Source organism: Microcebus murinus, chromosome 3, assembly GCF_040939455.1.
Source record: "Microcebus murinus isolate Inina chromosome 3, M.murinus_Inina_mat1.0, whole genome shotgun sequence".
Taxonomy (NCBI): Eukaryota; Metazoa; Chordata; class Mammalia; order Primates; family Cheirogaleidae; genus Microcebus; species Microcebus murinus.
The window spans coordinates 5,667,192-5,679,519 of record NC_134106.1 but is presented as its reverse complement, the minus strand read 5'-3'; the positions used below and the strand labels follow the sequence as shown (position 1 = coordinate 5,679,519).

Below are 12,328 nucleotides of genomic sequence, written 5' to 3'. Positions count from 1 at the left end.
GGGAAGTCGGTTGCGGGAGAACAGGAAGTGAATGGAATGCACAAAGGCATGGGCAGAAAGCCAAAGTGATTGGCATTGTCCCCAAGAGAACAATGCATGACCTTGAGTGACCTTGAGTGACAACCAAGGGGAGGTGGGCACAGGCAGGTGACGGAGATGGAGGTAGGCTGTGGGTGGGGGCAGGAGAGGAGAGCAGTGGCTTTAGCTCCACTGTCTCCGGGTCTCTGAGACAAGAGGTGGAGGCTGTGAGCAGGGGTGGGTGGGGAGAACGTCCCAGGGAAGGGCCAGAGTCAGGTTCACCCCCCCTGTGGGGAAGGGTGCAGGAGACGCTCAGGTGGAGCCCTGCAGAGTATTTACAGTCCTAGGTAAAGGTGGAATCATTAACATGTACTCCACGGCAGGGGAGCTGAGGTCATGAGGGTGGATGGCGTCTCCCATGATGAGCACGCAGAGGGGAAGACGCCAGGGCCGGACCCAGCTGGGCAGCTTTCATCTCCTTCTCATCCCTTTGAGTGACTCAACTTTCCTCTTTCATAAATAAAAAAAATAAGTGGATAGCATGCATTTCATTTCATTATGTATCAAAATAATGGAAGATTTTAAATAATAATAAACTATATAATTATAATTTATAATATATTTATAGAATATAGAATAATGTAATTTCAATAAGTGACTTTGAGAGACTATGATATGATATTAGTATAATGCTAATAGAGGCTCTACCATAATGACCCCCCATTGAGACAAGACTCTGATGCATTCATCCAGGATTTTTTCTTTCTTTATTTTTTTATTTTAGCATATTGTGGGGGTACAAATGCTTAGGTTGCGTGTGTTGCCTTCCTCTTCCTTCCCCCCTGGAGTCAGAGCTTCAAGCATGTCCATCCCCCCGATGGTTCGCGTTGAATTAAGTGTGAGTCACTTACATACCAGGCGTGACCTACACCCATCCTGAATCCGCCAGGTGCCATTGGGTTTTGTTTGTCTTCAGCTGAAATTCTCTGCAGTGTGAATTCTTCATCCCAGCAAATCCGGGGGGCGGTTTATAATGTTGACCTGAAAATGGTTAAAGAGAAACACTTCGCACTTTGTGCACTCATCAAATCATATGAGAGAGTTCAGGGTTCAGAAATGACGCAGGACGCTATTTGGCAGGGATGGCATGGCCGGGGCCACCTGACACCTCCTTCCACCTCTGCCTTCCTTTCCCCAGGATGTATTTGATTTCTACCTGCAGTCGAGCAGCGGAGGTTCCAATCTGACTCCTATAGACCATTGGAAGGGCCTCATGGAAGTCATTTAGTCTGTGATGCACTTAACTCTTCAGCTGCCATGAAGACTGCAGGGACAAAGTAAGCAGAGAGTCTGGACGAGAACAGCCGAGGGGTAAGTAGCACTCTCCTTCTCTGCTTGTCAGGATTCACCCCTTGTTTTTAATCTAAACTCCAGCTCTGGGTCTATTTTTCCCCCCAAATGAAATCTTGTCTTCTCAAGAAGTACAGTAACAAAACAGTGAGAGTGACTATAATATTACTTAAATGCCTCCTGGACTGAGTGAGGGAGTTCATACAAAATCCTAGCATTTCATTCATTTTCAGCTGCTATCTCTGACATATGGAAGGCTGTAATTTCACAAGGAAGTGAAACCTTACCTCCTACCAGGTGCCAATATATTTTAAGCAAAGAGATATCGCAACTCTGGAATTATTGAAAACCTGTGTTCTTTCCCTCCAATTGCTAGAGGCAGACATAGAAAGTCACATTTTGAAATCAGCCTCTGACGTCACTGGGGCCGAGCTGTAGCCAAGGTGGCACGGTTGGTGACTCTGGTCTTGGCAGGGCTGGTGTGGGAGACAGTGGTAAACATTTGGCCAGACCTATTTTTAGATTTTTGTTATATGGGTATTTCCTGGTTCTCTTAAACATTGTAAAACTCTCCACTCTCAAAATAAATGGATATTTCATTGCCCTGAATTCTTAAAAAAAAAAAAAAAAATTATTTAAAAACAAAACTTGTTTTGTCTTTTCCTGAGCTCTCAATCTCTCTAAAGGTTAAAAATCGGAAGGTGAATTGCTGTGTCCTCGCCATGCACCCGATTTCGGCTCATTTTAAATGTCTAATTTACTTAAATAGCCTTCGACTCATCTTGGAACTATTTCAACATAGCGAGAAAATGCAAGGACGGACATGATCTGCTGACATAATAGCATCTTGCAGCAGTACGTGGCGTGTGTGTGTGTGTGTGCGCGTGTGTGCGCGTGTACACATGTGCACTACATGCGTGTGCCTGTGAGTGTGTGTTTACCTCCCCCAAGGATCGGCAGCAGCGCCTGGTATTTGCTCTGTTCCTATTTTTGTCCTTTGTCATCACTGCTGTCACTGAGCCCACTGTCATCTGGTAGGAATATTTACCCGCTGGATCCGGCTTGGCCGGGCAGCAGTGCGCGCACATCTGGAGTCTAGACTCGGCGGCTCTGTGGGCAGCCTCGCGTCCCAGGGCTGCGGCGCCGGCGCCCGCTCTGTTGACATAGCCGGGGGCTGCCTCATCGGTTTCAGCTGCCTGACCCCCGGGTCCCCCCGGCTCCCCTGTGCCTGCCGTGTCCCAGCTCTGGCTGTGCACCTTGGACGGCCCCCAGAGGAAGCCCCCACGGCCTCTCAGAGGGCCCCTGGCTCCCGGGAGTCACGGTGGAGCCCGCGGGTCAGCCAGCCTGCTTCGGGGCCGTGGGGCGCTTAGGATCCCAGAGACGAGCTTTGGTAAACGTGCAAAGTGCGGGAGAGAAAGAATCCGATATGGTCAAAAGCATCTAGAGCTTGGAATGCATGATTTGGGTTTCAATCTCGTACTCAGCCATCTCACCAGATGTGCGGCCTGAAAGGCCTCTGAGGTTCAGATTCATTATCTACAATTTCAGGGGAAGAGTGAGGACCTCACAAAGCTGTGGGAAGAGCACACCCCTAAATAAAGGCAAAATGCCCGGTTCGACGTCTGCCTTAAAGGGGGAAATAAAAACTAGTTTCCTTCTTCCTAGCATAATATATCACATACACAGATGAGAGAGGGATTCTTTGACCCAAGGGCAAGAAAAACAACCTTGATATTTGCTGAAAAGAGGGTGCATTTGTTTATCTGGGCTGGGGTGGGGTGTGGTATAGGGTAGGGGATTCTTAGTGTGAGATGGAAAGTTTGTGAAAATGGTCCAACAGCAATATCTATTTTTAGATATAAGGTAGCAGAGACAAAGGCAACCACATTCTTGTGGTGGTGACACTTCCCATGTGGGGTCTTTTTTTCTTTTGTTTACTTTTGTAAAGAAAAACTGCGGTGAGGCTCTGATAATGGTTTGGTGACGTCTATAGACTTAGGCTGAACCCATAGGAGTTGAGGTCCCCCAAAAATGTAAAGGTCAGCATTTGAGAAATGCTTAATACATGTGCATTGGTTTATTTTTTTAAATAGCAATGGGTGGTTTCTTAGTGCATTTCCTTCACAGGATGCTAAAACAAACTGCAATGAAGTTATCCACACATGCACCTAATTAATTACGTTTGTAATAAAATAACACCTAAATAAATTTCCTGTAAAAATAATTATTTGGATGTCTACCCAGCAAACAAGAGCAAGTCTTTGAGAAATTATTAAGTTTCTTTTGGAAAATCTATTTTATTATATAGAAGTCAATAAATTATGACATGAATCCCACAAGACAGAAAATGTATATCTTCATCTAAGCCTAAAATATTTATTTTCTGTCTCTTTACAGAAAACACTTGTCCATGCCTATAATTGTATAAATAAATAGAATTAAAAAGTGTAGGTTTCTCCTTTAAAATTAGGAATACCTATCTGTCAGTATAGTCTTATGATATTCTCTGGTTTAAAATCCATCCAGCACTGTCATTAACTAGTAGTATTGACCAGCCAGGGCTGCCATAACAGAATACCAGGGACTGTGTGGTGGTTTAAACAACAGACTTTTATTCCTCATAGTTCTGGAGGCTGGAAAGGACAAGATCTCTTGTCCAAAGGAGCAAGAGACTAGGCATGTGAGACAAGCACTTAGGTTCCTAAGCTTCAACAGAGCCTGTGAAATTGGAACCACGATGGCACCTACCTTTAAGGCTGCCGTCCTTGTCATTACCTGTAACATCCCATCGTGATTATTCCTCACCTAAACAAACTAAACCCAAAAGAAACATAAACAAAACAGAACCCCAAACAAACTGACCCCCTCGCCATGCCTGTGGCCTGGGATCACAGCCCAGTTAGGGAGGTCTCCTTGTACTTCGGAATCTTGGTAACACTGTGTAGTGTAGTTTATCTTGAAAGAATTACATAACCTGAAGCATCTAAAATCACAACCAGCAAGTTGTCTGCCTGCCATTTTAATACGGATGCACCCTTGTTGCCATAAAGAGGGAATTTTTACAAGTGTTGGCTTAACCAGTTATCATGTTCCAGTTTGTTAACTAGTAGCAGAAATCTACCAGGTTGACCAGAACTAGTATTTAAGTTTTAGCGACATGAAAGTATATGAAAATACAATCACTTACAGGGCTAACTTAGTCTATGTTATGTTTTAACATCATTGGCTTGTATAATTAGGTTATAAATAGATTTTAAAAATAAAGTGTTTTTAATATAACTGCATTAATTTTTGGAATTCTACTTTAGACGTATAGATCTACTATATTTTAACGCTGGGGACAAATATATATTTTCAATACTTAAAATGAAAATTCCTAGTGCTCAAACTAAGTACTTGTTTTTATTTTTTTCTGTTTCACATAAGTGAAAAATTGGATGCAAATAAAGAAAACCATATTAGGATTTTTGGGAGTGAGTGGTCACCAGCCATGAGGGTTTGCAAGTACATAAGCCAAAGTCTGTACCATAAAGGGTTTGGCGTGTCATCAACCAGTCCCGAAGCAGCAGCTGGCTTGTTCAAGATTGTGAGTGTGGGTGCGTGTGTGTGTGTGTGTGTGTGTGTGTGTGTTTGCATGAGTGTACATGCATGTATGAGTATGCACGTGTGATTCTGCATGTGTGCACACATGCACGTACATGCCAATAGGTCTACGCATGGTAGCAGCTGATGCTTGCACATGCGGGAATACTTGTGCCTTGAATAGTAGACAGCATTGGCCCCAGTGAAGGTTTCTCAAGAGACGAGAATAATGTGGAAATCTCGTCCCTATTGATTATGACAAGTGCCATCGCCCCCCTTGATTACACTCCTGACTTTGGATGGAGTCTTGTCGCATTAGCAGCAAGCCCTGCTTTTGAGTCATGAGTTGCTCTCCCTGGTAGCTGGGTTCCTTCTGAGCGGGGTGGGCCGGAGCCAGAAGGCTATGGAGATGCTGGCTCGCGCCACGCTCTCTCTGTGACAAGCTGGTTTGGCACATGAAGTGGGACCATCTTCATTGTCACCGGTGGCAGCGGCGGCAGCAGCAGATTCCTCTTTTCCTGTGGCAGCCCCTCCCTGCACTGGGTTTTCGTTCACGGAGCCAAAACCCAGAGCTCTCCTCTCAGGGCTGGTCCTGGAGAAGGTTAGTAGGGGCGGGCCCTTGGAGAACAGTTTGTCAAGTTCTGTTATTTCATAGATGAAGGAGTCAAGGCTCAGCAAGAGGCCTCGCCCTGCACAAGGCCACAGCTTCCCTGACAGGGCCTGAAACAGAGCATCTCCCGGCTTTCCTCTAAGGACCTTTTACCATCAAATACTTCCTGACTTTCTAAAGCGACTAGGAAGAAGGTCACTTTTTAAAGCTATATTTTATATCAGGGGGACATTCCTAACAGGGTTTCCGGCATATAATATATCTTCAGAAATTATTGTTTGCATGAAAGAGTGAATTGAACGGAATTCCCATGCTCTAGAGAAATGTCAGGAGGCAGGAACCCTCCAGGTCCTCCCTCTGTAAGAACAGCTGAGTTAGAGGTCACACCCAGCGCAGTGCCTGGCGCACGGTACTTACTGAACTCTAGGTAAAATGGTCATCATTGTTGAGACCAGCCACGAGCTATTCTTCTCTCCCCTAATGCAGTGCTGCCCTGCCTATACCTAGCTTTGTTGTTGTGTTAGAATGAGAAGATGTTGAATGACGTTACAGAAATGATCCAGTTGAAACAAGCCCTGGAATTGCTCCCAAGGGAGGCGCTCAGCCTGGGGACCTGCACAGGAGGAGCAGCGTCCCGGACCCAGCCGCGGGGACCACCCTTCCCACAGGCCGGTGCCCCCTCCAGCTTCTACAGCAGCACCTCCCAGGTGGGACCTGGTGACATCCGCTACCTGTGGGCCCAGCGCCCTCAGCGGCCCCTCGTCCTGGGTGGGCACACGCGTCGGGAGGGCATCACCCTGATGTCCCTTCACTGCTGTTGCCGTTGCCCTTGGGGAACTGCTTCCAACCCAGAGCATCTGATCACTTGTGTCTCAATTAATAGAATCCAAAAGCCTATATGCCAAGTGAGAACACGCTCAGTGGATTTCCAAGTCCTTTAATTGCGAGACAATCAGCAAAAAATAATACAAATGAATTTGCGACTCGCTCTATAGTTTAAAAATGCTTTCATGCATATCACAAATCTGTGAGATGTAGTAACCCCATTTTACAAATTGAAAACTGAGGCTCAAAGACCTAGTGATGAGCACAGGAGTAGAGCTCAGTGCCCTTCATTTGCCTGTGATTGATGTTTAGCGCGTTGTCACAGGGATCGTGGTTCTTCCTCGTGGGCAGGCCGGTGCGAGACTGCGTCTGGGCTGATGCCACCAAAGAGTCCCCAGCATTCTTTCTCCTGTGCACCTGCTGTGCCATCCACAGCCACCTGCTGTGATACGTGGTGCAGCACGTGCTCTGAACACGCAGACTGGATGAAGGGGGACGGGAAGCGGGAGCTCCTGCAGCATGCAGATGACAGTAAACACGTTAGTAAGATACGTCCAGATTTGCTAGTTAGTGGACAGAAACCGGGTTCCCACCCCACCTCTGTGTGTTTACTGGCTGTGTAGCACTAAGGTGAAGCATTAAGTGAAGCACTAAGGTGCTTCCACCTCCAGAGGGGTTTTCTCACCTACGCGATGAGGCGATGGGGCAGTTATGCTTGATAATCACGCAGGTCAGTCGGCCCTGAGAGCCCGTCTTTCTAGTAATTGCAGTAGATACTGAGTCCTTTGAAAGTCTTATACGGTAACCTCAAGTTATGCATTATCTGTTGGCTCTCAAACACCCAACTACAAGAATCTGCATTTCTACCCACGTCCAAGTTGTGCAGAGCGTCCGGTGGCACAGGTGGCCTGGGTCTCAACTCGGCTCCAGCTCAGTCGCTCTTGGACTCGAGGTCTCACCCTTCTGTGTCTGTTTCCTGATCCCTGAACTGGGCAGTCAAAGAAAATAGCAACTTTAGAGAGTTGCTGAAAGAAGTGAATTGGTGAATGCACAGGTCTGTACTTACTTCTAGCTTGTGAAAAGTGCTATGCACGTTTTAATCATCGGGATTATCACTATTATTTTTTTATCCTCTCTGTGGTGTATTCCTATTTTCGTATCATATGGTTGCTCCTTGGCCCAGGGAGTGAATCTTGATGGGACCAAGGTAGTCCTGGCCGTCTTCTTCTCTCTTCCACCCATTTGCACGGTGTGCTGGGACTGTGGCCCAGGGGACGTAGGGGGACTCTGCTTAGGGACTTCGGGAAAGGTTTTGCTCCCCACTAGTAGAGTGGGGCGCCGTAGGAGAGGGCTCTGTGGCCCCAGCCTCCCTCCCCATGCAGAGCTGGCCTGTGAGGATGTAATATTTGAAGCCTCCCAGCTGTGGCCTTAAGAGGAGACGTTCCTGACCCCACCGGGAGGGAGGGGCAGGAAGCAGAAACCACCTGCGAGCCAACCCTGGCACCAACTCTGTCCATTCTCATCCCCACGAAACAATTAAATATCTGTGTTTATCACCGTATCACAACGGTGATATAGCACATCTTATATTTTCCTGGTTAGAGCTGGAACCCATACTACTAAGTGAAGTATCCCAAGAATGGAAAAACAAGCACCACATATACTCACCAGCAAACTGGTATTAACTGAGCAGCACCTAAGTGGACACATAGGAACTACAGTAATAGGGTATTGGGCAGGTGGGAGGGGGGAGGGGGCGGGTATATACATACTTAATGAGTGAGATGAGCACCATATGGGGGATGGTCATGCTGGAAACTCAGACTTGTTGGGGGAGGGGGAGAAAGGGCATTTATTGAAACCTTAAAATCTGTACCCCCGTAATATGCTAAAATAAAAAAAAATCTGTGTTTAAGCCACAATTCATCAGTTACTTTGTTATATGCCCCCCAAAGCACTCTTAATCCGGTCTCCACTTGCAGTAAATGTGCCATTGAATCCGACCATATCAAGGAGGAGAGATACAATGAATACTGAGAGGTTCCAACATAGGTGCTGCAAACACACAGTAAATTTAGCTCTGGGCTTCCTGGCTGCCAGGGGGAAAAGACACACACACACACAGACACACACACAGACACATACACACACATGCACACACATGATTTTGCATGGCACTCAGGTCAGGAAGACGAAAGCAACCAATCTGAGCAGCCAAAATTGTTTTGGCAATTTGAAAAGTCATTTCTCCTTTTCAGCATGATAAAGGTTACCCTGAAAGGCGTAATAGACTCCTTCTCGCCAATTTTAGGTCATATTGCTTTCGTAAGGAATCTTTGACTTACAGCAAGGCCCAAGCAAAGCAAGGACATCAAATTAAATTGAAACCACTGTTGTTTTCTGCGTGGCTTCCTCCTCTTTTCCTCAGTTCTAATTGTCTACCCCAATTTCATCACCTTGACCTTCACTTGCCTCTGACTTTTTGGGGAAGATGCTTTTCACCTGCTTTCAGGACCACAGAAACAATCCAGTTAGTGTTAGCGGTGTAAGAACGTGCGCAACAGAACTACGTGGATTCATGCTGGCGAGTGTGGACAGGCGCGTGTGCCATGCTCTTCCAGGGTGCAGACAAAGCGAAGGGAGTCCTGCCCTCGCCGGGCCCCCACTGCTGACAGCGAGTGCCGGGTGCTGGCCTGTGCAGCGTCTACTGGACGGGTACAGAGAGTACCAGGGGTCTGTTGTCACCTCGATGGAACCCAAACCCTAGGAATCGCACACTGCCCTGAGAGGGCAGTACTGGCAGGAGATTTATATCAGTTGCTGATGACCGGTGCTTGGGCAGGGGGAGCCTGGCATAATTGCACTATTCTTTCTTTTCAGTAATCATCTCCAGCTTCTAGCTCAGACGGACTGGCGTTTGCTTCTGATGCAACAACCAACCGCGTTTCCTCCTGCCTGAGATTAGCCAAGGAAGCACAGGAGGAATTTCAGTGTGTGTGAGCTCTGGCTCTTCTAGTATATTCTGCAACATAAACAAACAGACAAATAAACAAATAAAACAAATTAAATTTTATCCCAGAACGTTTGAACATTTGCAGAAAGCTTAGGATGCAGAGAAACGCTGTGATTTGTAAAGTTGACCTGTAAACAGACTCCACCGAGGAAGGGGAAACTTCGCGTCCCGTGGCCTTTGTGTCGCAGAACCTGGTGGATGGAGGTCAGGTCCATCTCAAGAAGGGAAGTCGGCTCGCAGTGTGGTGGGTTTGGAGGGGAATAAAGGGCCTCCACCGGGTTTTGAATCAGGAAATGCTTCGGAAAACCCAGCCAGATGAAGGAGCCCATGACGTAGATACCTGCGGGGACTCACGAGGACGGACGCTGAGCGCCCGGACGCTGCGGGCGCAGAAACACACGTGGCTGGAGAGAGCCCAGGGCGAGCTGCGAGTCTGCTGCCCGCGCAGCCTGCCCGGGGCCACTTTCTGGTAGATCACGGAAGGCAGAAGAAGGTGTCCACAGCCCGGCAGAGCCCTGCTGGTCTGAGGGCGTCGACACCCGCTCCGCTGCCCTCCCTGTGGCTGACGAGGCCGCCAGTCAATGCTCGCCGCTGTGTACTCAGCTGCAGCTCTCGCTGGGCGTCCCAGAGAAAATGGGAGAGAGGACGCACCCCGGGAGAGCTGGTGGAGACAGTCTCTGAGGACACCTGATTGTGGGGGGTGGGGTGGGGCTCAGGGAAGACTCGTGAACGTCCCCAAATGTCACCTGTGGAAGACGACGCTGGGTTTCGGTGTCGGAAGGTTTGTAGCTGAAATAAAGAAACTCCTCGCTGGCAGAGACTGGAACCTCAGCTCCCAGCAGGGCTGCCTTACCTGGACCTCACCTGTCCAAACCTCTTTCTCTTCCTCTCTGAGTCAGGATGGCCACGGCCAGCTCTCGGTGTTGTTGGGAGGATTAGCGTAGTCCGTGTGTAACTAGCGGCGCGGTGCCTGTGCACACAGGCGCCCAGCGAAGGAGCATTCGGTCACGCTGGTCACGGCAGACTGCTCTGCATTGGCCGGTGGCCAGGCAGGGAAGTGCTCCCCCCCGGTGACAGGGCTGCTCCAGGGTGAAACCCAGCTGAGCTGTCTGTGCTGTGGCCCTGTCTAGGGTCCTTGCCATGATTCCACACGCATGACGTCAGCCTCGATAGGGCCACAGCTGTAGCGCTAAAGTGATACAATAAAACAATTAAACATTTGGTCTTTGTCCCTGGTTCCTGGCACAGAGCTCCTGAAACCCGTGGCATTTATGCTCTTGGATGTGGTGATGAGATGACTTCTAGAGGGAGGAAGGGGGGTGAGGTGGCTTCCGCATGGGAAATTGAATCCAGCCACCAATGGCAATGGGCCCTGCATAGAAGCCCCAAACGACAAGGTTCAGGGAACTCCAGGCAGGGAGCACCCTGGAGTGCAGGAGGGGTGGCCCCTCCCAGAGGACCAGAAGCTCCAGGCCCAACTGCATTTTTTCCCTGTGCATTTTTTCCATTTGCCTGTTTCTGAGTTATTTCCTTTATAATAAACTGGTAAGTGGAGGTAGAGCTATTTCCTAAGCTCTGCAAGGCATTGTAACAAATCGTCAAACCCAGGGAGCAGGTTGTGGGAAACTCGCACTGAGACTTGGCCGGGCAGAGTACAGGTGACCCGGGCCCCCCATGTGTGGCTGGCGTCTGAAGTGGGGACAGTCCTGTGGGGATGGGCAGTCTGACTTCGGGTGCCTACTGTGGGAATGAGACTGGACTGCAGGCCACCCAGTCTGTGTCAGAGAGTTGGTTAGCACTGGGAGAAAAGAACACACAAGCCCTGACAATACGACGGGCGCCTCACTGCTCAGGGCAGGAGTCTTGGGAGTAAGATGACGTCAAGGAAGGCATGGACTAAACCAAAATCCTGGGCCTAACACTCCCTTGTGGCACAATCTTCATGTGGACGGGGCCAGAGTGTCCCCTGGGCACAGGCATTGTATTGTTTAGACCTTATAACTCCCTACCCACAAAAGTCTGAGAGGTTAATACGAAACATTTTGCTCTTAAGAAAGTAAATCTACATTGTTTGTTTTAATAATGAAAATGAAAATCAGAGACAGTATTTATTGGGCACTGTCTAGGTTTCAGGCACAATTCAAAGAGCTTTACATGAATAAACTCATGTTGCACTCACCAAACTGGTCGGGTCCTGTGATTGTCTTCGTCTAATGGCTGATGGAGCAGAGGCTCAAAGGGATTAGGTGACGTGGCTCAATGACAGGCCAGGGAGGGCGGTTAGGTTGTGAGCCAGAGAGACCGACTTCCTTGAGTCCCCTCAGGATCCTCACTTAACATTAAATGCTAACATATTTAACCAATGAATATGCACATTGCAAAAAGACATGTAAGGGACAAAATCGATTCTTCACCTCGTGGTAAATGGCATATAAATGTTTTAGCTTATTTCTCCTAAATAAGGGTCTGACATATCGAGTATTGAAGATATAATAAATACTCAATAATGAAAGTATTTATGCAACTACAGTGATGACACTGAGCAGCGCAGGGATTCTTAAGGTCTACAGTTTACTAAATGCAATTTCCAGGAATGTGGAAAGAAGTCAGATGCATAAATCCAGTGATCTGGTCTCAGCATTAACACAAACCGAGCCTAAGAAGACTGCAAGTGTGCTAGCTAGTTAGTTCCAGACGTCGGAAGCACATAGACATCACAGTAGGTGGCTCTTGATTGGTTCCAATAAAAGTCAGAAAATGTGTGGCTGGGGTAGAGAGAGAAGAAACCGGGGGTGGTGGAATAAAACCTGAGGAGTCGTGAAGTGAGAATTTTGTGGGGAAGTAAGGTCAGGAGAATCCGTAACGCTCATCTCAAGCAAATGGAAGTGAGGAAATTGAGGCAGTACTGGAATATCATTGAAGGGTAGGAA

At 47.9% G+C, this 12,328-nt stretch overlaps 1 long non-coding RNA gene across 1 annotated transcript; it reads left to right on the top strand.

Moving 5' to 3' along the window:
• The first annotated feature begins 1,191 nt into the window (after window positions 1-1,191).
• LOC142869944 (uncharacterized) lies at window positions 1,192-10,619 on the top strand. The gene is made up of 2 exons (XR_012918464.1): window positions 1,192-1,389; window positions 9,266-10,619. It is a non-coding gene; the product is annotated as an uncharacterized LOC142869944 (long non-coding RNA).
• Window positions 10,620-12,328: the final 1,709 nt, after the last annotated feature.